At 34.8% G+C, this 13,679-nt stretch overlaps 1 protein-coding gene across 1 annotated transcript in view; it reads left to right on the forward strand.

Annotated features, from left to right (window-relative positions):
- The window catches only part of LOC111052701, a 44,485-nt gene continuing 30,806 nt past the window's right edge, over positions 1–13,679 (forward strand). The window contains exon 1 of the mRNA XM_022339452.2: positions 1–291. The gene's annotated coding sequence lies outside the window, so the exon portion shown is untranslated. The remainder of the gene's footprint in view (positions 292–13,679) is intronic.

The following is a 13,679-nucleotide window of genomic DNA, read 5'->3' on the forward strand; positions in this document are numbered from 1 at the left end:
TTCGGATCAGTTTCCTGCGAAGGATTAGTGTGAAGTGCACGGTGCGCCAGATACCAGCTGCTGAAAGGAAGAAGGAAGAGTTTGTGGGGACCAGTGGAGTGGGGCGCTTCATTTGAAACCGGTGCGTCGCCCGCAGTCGACACCGAACAAGGTTAGGGTGACGGACATCGCTTCTGCTCGAGTTATGGTAGTAAACAGCCGCTCAATCTGACTTCTGACAGGGTTTACTGGTAGTGAACACCGACTCTGACTGCTGATAGAGGTTCACCGCACCTTTGCATACTTATCAAGGTGAGTGCAACAATTCCTTATGATTTTCACTTTCTCTTAATCATTGAATCAATTGAAATTCTGATGAAAACTTTCTGGGCCCAACCATACCGAGAGCGATTAGCGTGCAAACATCCCTTATGATTCTCATTTTCTTCTAATGATTGAATCAATTGAAATTCTGATGAAAACTTTCTGGGCCCAACCATACCGAGAGCGATTAGCGTGCAACCATCCCTTATGATTCTCATTTTCTTCTAATGATTGAATCAATTGAAATTCTGATGAAAACTTTCTGGGCCCAACCATACCGAGAGCGATTAGCGTGCAAACATCCATCATAATTCTCATTTTCTTCTAATCATTGAATCAATTGAAATTCTGGTGAAAAAATTTCTGGGCCCAACCATACCGAGAGCGATTAGCGTGCTCATTTTTTTCCAATCATTGAATCAATATACACTAGGCATTGAATGAATGAAAACTCCGGTAAAATCATTTTGGGACCGGCAACACAGAGAGCGATCTGCGATCCTATGAGTGGCTCTGAGGATGAAATATTTTCATAATACTGTATAATAATATAGGTGAATCTGTAGGTCTTATATCTATAGGTGAGTAGATCTATATATCCTATGGTTCCTATCTATATCCAAGATATGCGATCTAAGATCTATTGGATCGCTGATCGCAGATACTGTGACAGGACCCTCAGGAACATTCATTGTGAGTAAAAAATTCAAAACAATATTATGTATGAAATGGTTCCAGATAATATCAGATTTCAATAGGAGCAATAAGTGTAAGCAATGGGGGAGGTTTGGTGATATTTTTTAATGTAGAAACCCTAAATCAGGTAGATGGTGCGCCCAGATTGCTTTTAAACCCGGTTTAATGGGTGTGCTCACATTCTCAATCACATGGTTTATCTCCTCGAATATCATGACTATATATTTCAAATGACATGATTTCCTGGATGATTGTTATCTCCTGGAATATTTAAAATTCACATTGAAAAAATTGCTGCACTGTTTGACAGTGATCTGACATGGACTGAATTACCATACGACTATTCGGAATTCAAGTTCTTGAAAATAAACTATTGAATAAATGGGAAGCGGTTGCTGCCTATGTCCTATGTGGTGGTGCTGATAAAATATCACTCAATGATTCATTTATTTATTTTTTATTACAATATTACAAAATGTAACAAAACACATATGCAAGCTCTTTCAAGCATGGAGGCTTAGCATATGGGAGTACCGAATACATGACATATAAACTTTTAATTTATATGATTTATGATTTTATGATTCATGCGGCTGCTAAACCCATTGGATTGACCACTGGAGGAGCCGGCTCCACTCATTAAAATTTTATAATATAATCGCATCCGGTAGTTTGGAACCCACATAAAGCTGTAGATCCACTCATCTCTCATTATCATCATCTAAACCCATTGGATTGACCACTAGAGAAGCCAGCTCCGCTCATTAAAATCGTATAATATAATCGAGTATTTAATCGATGCCGGTAGTTCGGGACCCACATAAAGCTGTGGATCCACTCATCACTCAGTACTCATGATCATCATCATCATCATGGTCGTTTTTCATGCAGAAGCCTGGAGCTCTGTATCGGTTTTAGCGCTAAATGGTGAAAATATAGTGAAGCGGTGAAGAGGTAGCTTCAAAATCTTAGGAGTGTTGAATGTAACTCATGTATTTAAATGGTGGCGCACATAGTGAAGCTGTCTGTAATGAGCAATTGAAATAAATGCACCACATTCAACACATTCAAACTTGAAGCTGCCTTCGCCGCTCCACTCTGTTTTCACCCTAATGTGTATTGCAAAAGACTGATGAAAACATTCAACTATCCATTCAAAACAACTATTCATGAACGAATTGAAACATGAATGAAAATCAGCATATTGGGAGGGAGATGAACACAAAAACTCGTAAGATTACTACTACATTATTGCTTTTAAATGTCTCACCATATTTCGCCTTCCTTTAATGAATGATAATAGGAACAACATTAATCATAATAGTTTCTCTGATTGCCATTGAATTACAACCAGAGGAGTTTATTGAAAAAACTCCTCTTACATTGGAAAGAGCGTGTGTTAAGCTTGAGAACTATTTAAATGGGTAACTTATCGTGGTTCTTCTGATAAATGCACCTCTGAATTTTAATTGAATGACATGCTTATTAGTTATTCATAATGTCCAATGTTTGTGATTCATTTATGAATAAATACGAATAATATTTACAATTACAATTATTGCCAAGTACTGTGGGAGCATTTGTTAAATCTCGAAGGTCAAATTTTTTCTTGTGTTATAAAATATAATGATAATAGTTTTCTGTTCCAGAATAATATAAACTTCTGATAACCAAAATTAATTTGTAAAGAATTATTGAAATATTGATTTCTGAAACCAAAATCATCATACCGAAACCAAAATTCATATACAGAGTGTTCTGAAAAAGGTGCCCATAAGCCAGGGGGTGATTCCTTACATCTTTGGTCCCTTACATCAAAAGAAGAAAAAAGTTCTAATTAACATAGGTCCGAAAATGCTTAGTTACCAAGTTATACAGAGTGAAAGATTTCGTCTGAATTTCAGTTCCCCTGCCCTACGGGTATTTGTTGGCTGTTAATTAAGATGTTAAATTCAGCGTACTTTATGTAAAATGAAATGAGAAATTTAATAAATCCGTTTCCAGACCGTTAGCTACAGTGATTTTCAAGATATGTGACGAAATACGCGAAACTTGGTCCCGAAAAACAAGCTCCTTTAAGGTTTGAAGCAGATTTACTATGTTAAATGTACAATAAACACAAAATATTTTCTTACAGAACTTGTAGAAAATTTAATTTCGAAAAGAAAGATGTAGAATAAGTCTATAATAGACAAACGCAACCTTGAAAAAATAATCCTTAATTACATACAAAACGCATGAAAAAAAGACAAAATCTGTTAAGCTCTCTACTTTTCCGGTACGATGACAGTTCAATTTAATTCAAATATTCTTTATTCCAGAAAATGCATATATACAATAGTAAATACAATTATTACAATAATTGTAATAGAAATGTATGGAATACCCCTACAAAGACTGTTTGCTACACAGTGGTATAGTAAATCCAATGCAACACATTTGACCTCAACAGAATCAGAGACAAACGAAATGAAAATATTCCTTCCTCTCTGATAGAATCTACTGAGTAACTAAAGTAGCCTATCTAAGTATCTACCGTAAGTAGTTCTGTGATCCTCAATAGAAAACTCCACCAATAGATTGGAATGGTCTTCATTGACGATGGGCAATGCTTCACATCCGAACTTCCGAATAGTATTGGAAACGCTGTGTTCTACTGACACAAAAAGCGTTTACTTTTCCCCGGTCTTGGTGCTGGTGTGATGCGGCGCGGAACGTATGCTATACATGACCACTACTGTTCCTTCTTCCAACAAAACCCATTCTTTAAATTCCAATAAAGCGCCAACTCCAATATCAATTATTCATGACTTGCATAATTTGCTGGCCGAGTCTTCTTAATAAGGATGCTTGAAGAAAGTACTTTTAGAAATTACGATACATACAGTCATGTCACGAGGATTGTTGTCGTATAAACTAAGATTGAACTTCAATAAACTGAGATTGAACGATTGCCCGACGACAGCTAGTATTTTTCGCTTGTTCAGTTATTTACATTGAAGAAATGTACAGTCCTACATTGAATGGGAATATGGTTGGGAATATCCTGTTTAGTGTTTTCACAAATAAATACACATTTCACATTCTGTTCATAGATTATATCCCCACGAGTTGGGCTAAATCCTTAATAACAACGGTAAACTCGATTGAACCATTGATATCGATAAATGTTTGTTCTTTGATGTCGATCGAGCCATATCAAACGTTGTCCAAAAAAGAGACTCAGACGACATTCAATCGAATTTATGACATACCGTTGGTCAGAAGTCTAGAAAAAATGAAAAGTCCGTCCCAGAACTACTAATTTATTGTTTTCTGTTGCGGAGAAAATACTATTATATTCTTCCTTATTATAATGTATTTCAAACTCTTTCACTAACAAGCTACCTACTCCATATACCTACCTCCATAAACACAAATCTAACCTTTTTATCTAGTCTGTGGTACAACTAATTGTTTTTCTAATGAGACATATTATCTTGAATATATATTATGATTCTGACTTTATTTTACTGTCAATACAATACATAACAAATTATGAGATATAAATCCGAGTACCCTTTTAAATTATTTTGCACGACATTAGTAGCCCTAAAGAAAAAAGACAAATGACGAAAGTATGTTTAATAAGTTGCACTGTGACTTCTCTTTCTGACTGACCACTGCAACATTTGGATGCACCATATGCTCATTGTATTTCGAGCTTCTCTCTTAAATTATTTATTTGTTAAAAACAAAATTATGTAGTGTGTATATAATTTGAAGTATTTATTTGTGTAGTAAAAGTATTCTTCTTTTGAAACCGTTACTCTCTTTCTCTCTTCACCTTGATATTCTCACTCTTTTCCACCATCACTCCACAACTTCCTCAGCTACCAATCGTCGCTATTTTCTTGTCTTATTTTCTTTCTCACCCATACTGGTTATACACACGTAACTAGAGGAGGAGAAGAAGAAGAATGCATTGCGAATGTGGGCCAAGCTATGAGAGTATCGGTTGTTCTAGCAATGACTGTTGAACGCGATAAAGAGATCGCGGCAAGGTGTTAGACAGAGATGGAAGTAAAGGGAAGTGATTGGGAGGAAGTGAGAGCGAGATAGGACCGGCCATCAGCGGCGGGCGACCTTTTGGAATGCGGGCAGGGTTCGGATCCACAGGCTGCTATAGCAGATCAACGGTACAATGGAAATAAAAAACTGTTTCGCTAATTACCCGACGAAATTAACCGGCTTGAGATGTGCGGCCGGTTAAATAGTAACTGCTAACCGATCGCAGTGCAGTGCGGCAAAGGAACCAGTCCAGGTGCCTAGCTCATCTAATTCATTCGATTGGCTACTCTCTTATTCACTGTTCAATACTTATAAATTCACCACAATATTGTAAGCACACTCTATTAAACGTATTACCATCGAGAAAAGATAGCATAATTTAGTGTGCTATCTGGACTACACAGCTCTGATAGCAAAGAATGGACTGTATAATGATTAAATATTCAAGTATTAATGTTTGGTAATGTGCTGATTTTGACTGATTCAAGAGTTAGAAATGAATAAAGAAAATATGTATAAATAACAGAGAGCAACACTCACCAGTTATTTCCTCTGACATCAGTACTTAGCCTTTTTGGAAATTATTTATTGAGGTGCAGATATCAGGATGGATAGAAATTGAAGTACAGACGGGTTGCTGTAATTTCTCAGGCTTTGCAAATTTCCATTTAGAGAATATTTTCCTTCCATCCACAACTCCAACATTATGGTACTATTTCAATATAAAAGCAGTTCCTCGATGCCAAATTCAAACAACTGGCGGGAGCACTATCTTTTGTCTTCTATATCTTGTGCTATTTTTTCTCTATGGTATTAATTAAGTTATGTATCACAAGCTCTAAAACCGTTCTTTTGTACATCATAATGATAATACAGTACAGCCAACCAGTGTAGTTATGAAAAATTGAAATTAGAAGGACGAGATTTCAATTCGAAGAGATAAATATGGATCCTTGTGTGTCCAAATGTAGTGTTTCAATACAACAAAAACAGAAAAAACAATAGTATGGAGGTGAGTCATGTATAAGTGAAAGGGGTTGAATATGAATGACAGAATTAGATGCACCGTTTTATAAGAAAGTCATTCAAAAATTATCAAGACTTTTATTAAATTCATGTCACTCTCTCTACCTGCAAAAGATGAGAATTATAGCCAATCCTATTCGATTGTGAAACAAAGTCAAATCAGGTTGACAGTATCAACAAATGCGTTTGTATGCGATTTGGGCGTTGAACTTGACAATGAAACATCACTGACAAGTATAACGGAATACATACTAGCATTGTTCGAACTAATCCCACTGACACATCTTTGTTTTATTACAACTCTGCCACTAATCGGTTCCGAATTGTCAGAACGCTTTGTTCGAACCGGATCTCGAAAAATATTACAATTAACATGACCTATATATGATGAAAGTTGATGAATATTACAGACTGCATTCAAATTCTATCGAATTTACTGCCAGTGACATTACTACCATTTACTGGAATGAATGTGCTCGAATTTATACTCTTTGTAATTTCGCGACAATCCAATCGGGGAACAAGGTCGAATTTGGGATATATTTCCCTTCATTTCCTATTAATGATGGTAAAAATTGCTCCGTTATTCACTATGTGTGTTCTCTCACACCAAAACTGATGTTTTTGGAATGATATTTAAATCAAGGATGAGTTTCAAAGCTCAAGTAGGCCACAAACATTTCTTTGGATTGATAATGTACCTACTTTATTTATTTGCAAAAGAAAATTAGTTTCATACATCATAAATTATATAAATTAATACATCATACAAAACTGTAGGTACTGCAAGTTAAATTTCCTTCTGCACTGCAAACAAAAAAAAACTTTAGTGTTGGCAGTGAGTAATGACATGAGACATGAGTTGCTGAGCAGAAATGTAAAAAAATAAGTTATACAAAACAATAATAGAAGCAGGGTCTATTGATCAAGTGCCATAGATTAACTGGATAAAGCTGGATTCTCACATATCAGTATCAGTGAACAGTAAGAATATTATCCCAAAGTTCCAATGGGACTATTCCCACTCAGCCCGGCCGAGCGAGTATGAATAGTCCCATTAAAACTTATGGGAATAATATTCTCACCGTACCGGATCGACACGTTCACTGATACTGATATGTGGGGATTCAACATTCAACTTCAACCCCTTATCTTATCTGTGCTTGCACTGGACGATATATGACAAAACAGCAAGAGGTCAGTATTTTATTAGTAACAAGTCTCCATATTATGCTCATCCTGTCTTTCAAGATTGCATAGCAATTTGAAATATAGTGTGTACTTCGTCCTTGATCGGTCAAGGCTTAAAGCTGTCAGCTAAGATCCAACGTCCAACTTTCCCTCCTAGTTTGGTGTTATTGACAATATTGTAATTATCATCTCTATCATCAAATCATCCTGGAACATTTTCATCAACACTGTTACAGTTATCCTGTAAAATTCTCATCAAATCATTCCGGAACATTGTCATCATCATTATTTTGACAACTTGAGGCAATTTTCGTCTCCTGTCATAATTCACGTTCAAACATCCGTATCCAATAGACTGTAATTACAGTGAATAGATAAAAAAATCTTCGTTAAATAGAATATTGTAAAATGATAGCTCGCCATTCAGGTCCGGGTCAGTTGAATCGATATCTGCTTTCTAGACTCTCTTCCGTTGTTATGTCTTGTGAATGAGAATCTGAAACATTTTAATAGAGGTCTGAAGACAAGACACGACGTTTTCACGCTTGATTTTTGTAAACTACTACAATTTTTTCATAAAATATGAATCTTTTGATGAAAAGTCAACAGAACGTAACATCCTGTTCATCTATAGGGAAGACATTGGTTCAAGCAAATTTATCTGTTATGAAGTGAAACGATATTCTTCAGTTGAACAATTTTTGGGGTCTTCTTCAGGTGAATGGTGGATAATTGGAGTACGAATATTGTTTTATGTTGTGAGTATGAATCCCCTGAATTATTTCTTATAGTGCTCATAGAGCTGATTCTCATAATATCTCTCATGGTCCCCTAAAAACTTGGATGATTTATTCATTAATTTATTGTATAAAACACTATAATCATAATACAATTATGACATTGGAGGAAAAACTAGGCTGAGCTTGTACTATTTCTCTCCAAAAATTTTGATAAAATGCTAATGTTGTCCAAAAGTTAAGGTTATGTAATCACACACTGCTTCGTCACTTGATTTTCGGTCCAGGAATAATAAATTCATAGAGGATAAACTTCCATTAAATTCAACTTCCAACTTCCATTTAAATCACTTCTTGTTTATCTTCTGAGGAATTGTAGGTAGGTCTAGGGTACATATGTTGTTAAATATACGCCTGAATTGTGTATCATTGCGGGCTATGCACCATTCTAGACAATACACGACCCACATAACTTTCTTAGTTTGTGAGTCCCCTTTAATAACATTTCCTGTACAAAAACTAACTGTACTGGCCAAACTTGGAGCGAACTCTATTATGGCATTGTTGTCGAAGAAAGGGCGCAATAAGACTTGCAGGAAGTCTTAATGCATGCTTAATACATAGTAAATTTATATAGCTGAGCTTAGACGTTCAAATTGATAAAACATACCACATCATGATCAGACTTGAATATTTGTCTTGTCTCCAAACAGATTTTTAATTGTCTCCAAATAGATTTGACGATTTTAATTTGGCAATTCAAATATCAAAATGATAAGATCGTTCATGTTTGGATTAATCTACAGATGGAATTAAATAGAGAATGCATTTATTCAAATGCTAATTAATATATAATTATTATTTAACGAAAATCCTAAATAAATGATGTAAATCACCCCGAAGACTTCTGCTACTGCAGACATTGACAACAGGGTTAACAGCTAGATGGAAATTCGTTCCTGACTAGCAATTGGGAGGTACCGGGTTCGATTCCCGGGCTGGCAAATAATTTTTGGATAGTAGTTCTCATCGAATTTCCATCTAGCTGTTAACCCTGTTGTCAATGTCTGCAGTAGCAGAAGTCTTCGGGGTGATTTACAGCATTTATTTAGGAATTTCGTTAAATAATAACTATTTGGATTAATCATTATTTATTGTTCCTATTGAAATAAATTTTATCATATTCACTTTTCCAATAACAATAGTTTCTTCTTCTTCTTCTTCTTCTTCCTCTTCTTCTTCTTCTTCTTCCTTCTTCTTCTCCTTCCTTTTCTCCTTCTTCTTCCTTTTTTTTTCTTCTTCTTCTTCTTCTTCTTCTTCTTCTTCTTCTTCTTCTATCATCATCTTACTTTCCTCCTCATTCTTCTTCTCATTATCTTCTTCTTCTTATCATCTCCTCATCTTTTTCTCTTCTTCATCCTCTTTCTTTTTCTCCTTCTTCTTCTTTTTTCTTCTTCTTCTTCTTCTTCTTCTAACCAAAATCAATTGAATAGAAGAATAATATTGTAGAATAATCATGGGAATAACCATCTCCTATTTGTATAAGCAGATTTGTCGACTTATGTATCTTTTTCCTACTGACTGATAGTACATTTTTAGAAGTTCGAGTCTAAATCATTCTCCTTTATGGAAATCCTTCTCCAGCAAGCTCTTTTACAACTCCTTTGTGTAACTTCTACATGATCCCTCCCTTGATTCCAATTTTTCATTCACACATATTTTGAGTTCGGGTTTTTCAATATAGCCTACACTTCACTCACGGAAATAGCAGCTTAGCTTTCTACTGAAGTTTTAAATGGAGCAAACATAAACTGAGAAAGGTACAAATTACTAAGTAATGAAGGCATTCAATCTTGAAATCATAATTTGGTGCCGTAATATTAAGTGGTACATACATACCGAATTGATGATCCAGTACAGTAAGAATAATCGTCTGAGAATCGAAATTGTGTAACAGTTACCGTCAAATTATTCAATGTAAGTTGGAAATGGTTAATAATTGATATGAGACTCGGGAATTGTTGACTGCGCTCACGTCTTCCTGAACTTTTCAATTAACATTGGATAACCCGTTGTTACACATTATCTGGTTCCCCTGCAATTTAGAAGAATTCCCAGATCTTTTGCCGTGAGAAATTGATGCTCAAACTATTATTCCTTTTGATAAAGTTAGCGTTGATGTAAGAATTTTGTAGGTTGAACATTATTTCTTGCGTTCCCGTGCTGACAAATAATTTTTGAATAGTAGCGCTCATCGAATTTCCATCTAGCTGTTTACCCTCTTGACAATATTTGCAGTAGCAGAAGTTTTCGGGGTGAATTACAGCATTTAATTTGGATTTTCGTTTAATAATAATTATTATTTCTTGATTTTTAGATAGAAATGCTTCGAAGCACCTCTTTGTAGTACTCAGTATCACAACTACCTAGATAATACCACAAAGTAAAGTACTATTTTCTTTTGCCTTTTTCAATTTGTCTTTCCTTCTTTTGTGCTTATAACATCTCCCAAGCAAGGGACCACAAGGAAGTAGTACATTAGGCATACGGTATATACTTCTTACTTGCGTTGCGGAACAGAGGATTGTAACAAGAAGAGGATATAAATAGAATAGGATACATCCTTTTTTTAGTGTCATCATCATTGTCTTTAACCATACAAGTTGTACCATAGCCCAAAACTTTTATCATTGATATTGATGAGTCATTGAATCTTCAGAATAGATCCCAGAATTTAGTTAGTATCCACCCTACTGCCGTTCAAATCGAAACGTTCGTAATCAATAAATATTTTCGAGTAGGATGCTGAATGCGACAATAAAACATTCTATTGCATGATTAACTGTTTAATTATGATTACTGCAACAGTAAACATCATGATTAACTACAGTTCAAGCAGTGAGCTAATGATATGATAATAGGGACAAATCTGGCCCTTGAATATTTGAATATTTATTTCCTCCTTTGTTTTGAACTGTCTTTGCAAATGTGACACCCAATAGATAACCTGGATTTGAAAAGTTGAATAGTTCGTGATAGGATCAGATTTGGAACATTACAAAGCTCAATTAATAAATTAATAAATAATGAATAAATTGAAGCTTATTTATTTAGCTTATGGCAGATACACAATACATATAAAGTTCATGAGTCTCAAATTCCAACATATACACTGTATATTTCCAGATTCTTTGAGATGTTGTGTAGTTTTTGGTCAGGAGAACATAAGTTTATCTGACCGCCATTATTTGCCAGTCCATTTAGCTAGTCCAATATGCACCATTTGGATGCGAACTAGCGTTACACATATTGGAGCTCAATAAATACGTTAAATAATAATTAATGAATGAATAATTTTTATAGCTGGCCTTCTTTTTTGCTGCGATGATTTCAAGTAATTACACTCTCATCTCATCTGCTGATGGAGGAAATTAAGTTGCCCAATGTATTTATAGCTTATTTTATCAAAACTCTTACTACATACAGCAGCCCTGGAAAAATTGAATAGTTTTTCGCATCTTCATGAAGCATATGAAGACCAACAATCGAATGTGTTGGAGTTACGTGTTACGACGAAAATCTAGTGAGTGTTGAAGCATGAAATGAGAGAATAACATCACATTTTTCGATCAGGGCCAACGGCCGGTGATCGTGTTGTCAATCTAGAAGAAGAAGAAGAAGAAGAAGAAGAAGATAGAGAGAAGAAGTAGAAATAGAAGAAGAAGAAGAAGGAGAAGGAAGAAAAAAAGAAGAAGGAGAATGAGGATGAAGAAGAGAAGAAGATGAGGAGATTATAAGAAGGAGTGAAGGAGTATAAGAACAGGAACAAGAATAGAAGGGCAACAACAACAAAAAGAGAAAAAGGAGAAGAAGAAGAAGAAGGATGAATAAGAGAAGAAGATGATAAGAAGTAATACAAGAATAAGAAAGAGGAGAAAAGGATGTGAAAAAGGAGAAGGAGAAAAGAAGAGTTGAAGACGAAGATGATAAGAACAAGAAAAAGATTATAAGGAGAAGGAGAACAGTTAAGAAGAAGAAGAAGGAAAAGAAGGAGGAGAATAAGAAGATAATAAGAAGAAGAATAAGGAGGAGAGTAGGATGATGATGATAAGAAAATGAAGAAGGAAAGAAGATGATGAGAATGGAAGAACTACAACAAGAGAAGAAGGAGAAGAAGAAGCTGATGAGAAGCAGAGGAGCTGATAAGAGAATAGAGAAAAAGAAGATTTGAAGAAGAAGAGAAAGGAGACGAAAAGAAGATGGGAAACATTCATGATGATACAATGATCATGAATGGTGATACAGTATGCTTCTTGAAGCAGCCAATGAGTGTTCTCATCAAATATACAGTATTCTCCAACAAATAATGGAGCCGATCATTGATTCATTTTTCATCACAGTCAATTGCCAAAGCAGACAGACGTACCAACAACACTACATTCTCGATTCCTCATTCATTATACATTTATAATCCAATAAATTAACATACAAGCCACTTTTTTACATGGTATATAATTCGACACTTCATTGTTAATTTCAAACACTCTCCACTTCCATAGATAGAAGCTTTGATTATGGATTAGTTAAGGCATCAATAATATACGTAAGATATGTAAGGTATCTTAACGTATCCATCATCAAAGATAGAAGGTAGCATAAGTGCTATCTTGTCTTTATGTCTTTTTAATCCTAGTATTCTAGTATCCGTGTATGCTACTATTCTTTCGCAGTAGAAAGAGTTGAAAATTCTCAGTAAAATACTGTCTGGATTAATTTTCAATTTTATTATGAATCACTAAAACTGTTACCGTAATTTTATAATATCCACTTGGAGTATCAATCACACTTTTCCTCAAATCAGAAAATAATTGAGCCATAAGTTTCTACCATTAATCCGAGTCTTATTTATTTTCACTTTCTAAACATTCTTCACAACCTGCCATACAGTATTGAGTATTCTATAAACGAAATATAATCACTCTGCGGTGGGTTACTATTTCTATTAGTCAGTTAATGCATTCTCATTGGCTGAAATGCTCGTTATCCATGATGTCTGGTTGCATTTTTCTTCCCACTTGATGATAAAAAATGAGAAAATTGTGGAGGATAAAAATTGTGCAATTATTTCTAATAGACATTCTCAACATACGACTCTGCAAATGAAGTTTGGTCTTCAAGTTAAATCGAAAGTAATTTGTCTTGCACTAACTTTCCGTCTCGATTCACTAACTCAACAAGTCTTTGATCTCAGCTTGGTGAGGATTTCGAGCTAGTTCATTTATTAGACACTACTTTGCACTACTAGTCCAATCAATTTAAAGTGTCATATAAACAACTCTGAAACCTGATGGGGAACTAAAAGAAGCTTTGGACAGCTCTGGATGTTCAAAGGAATGTGTGTTTATAATCACATCATAAAGAAATTATAAAATGGAAAGTTTTATTGGCTGTTTCCACATATTCATTCATACAAGCCCAGTCAAATTTAGCAATTCTAAAACTCAATACATAGTAATTTTATTCAATAAAAATTATGATACAACCCTTTTCATTCAAGACACTTATGACTTACCAACATACTAACATTTGACAGCATTTAATTTGGATTTTTACTAATAATTATTATCAGAAATAATTCAGAGATGCGTTTAAACGATCAGATTCATTTAAACCAAT

This window comes from Nilaparvata lugens, chromosome 2 (assembly GCF_014356525.2).
Source record: "Nilaparvata lugens isolate BPH chromosome 2, ASM1435652v1, whole genome shotgun sequence".
Taxonomy (NCBI): Eukaryota; Metazoa; Arthropoda; class Insecta; order Hemiptera; family Delphacidae; genus Nilaparvata; species Nilaparvata lugens.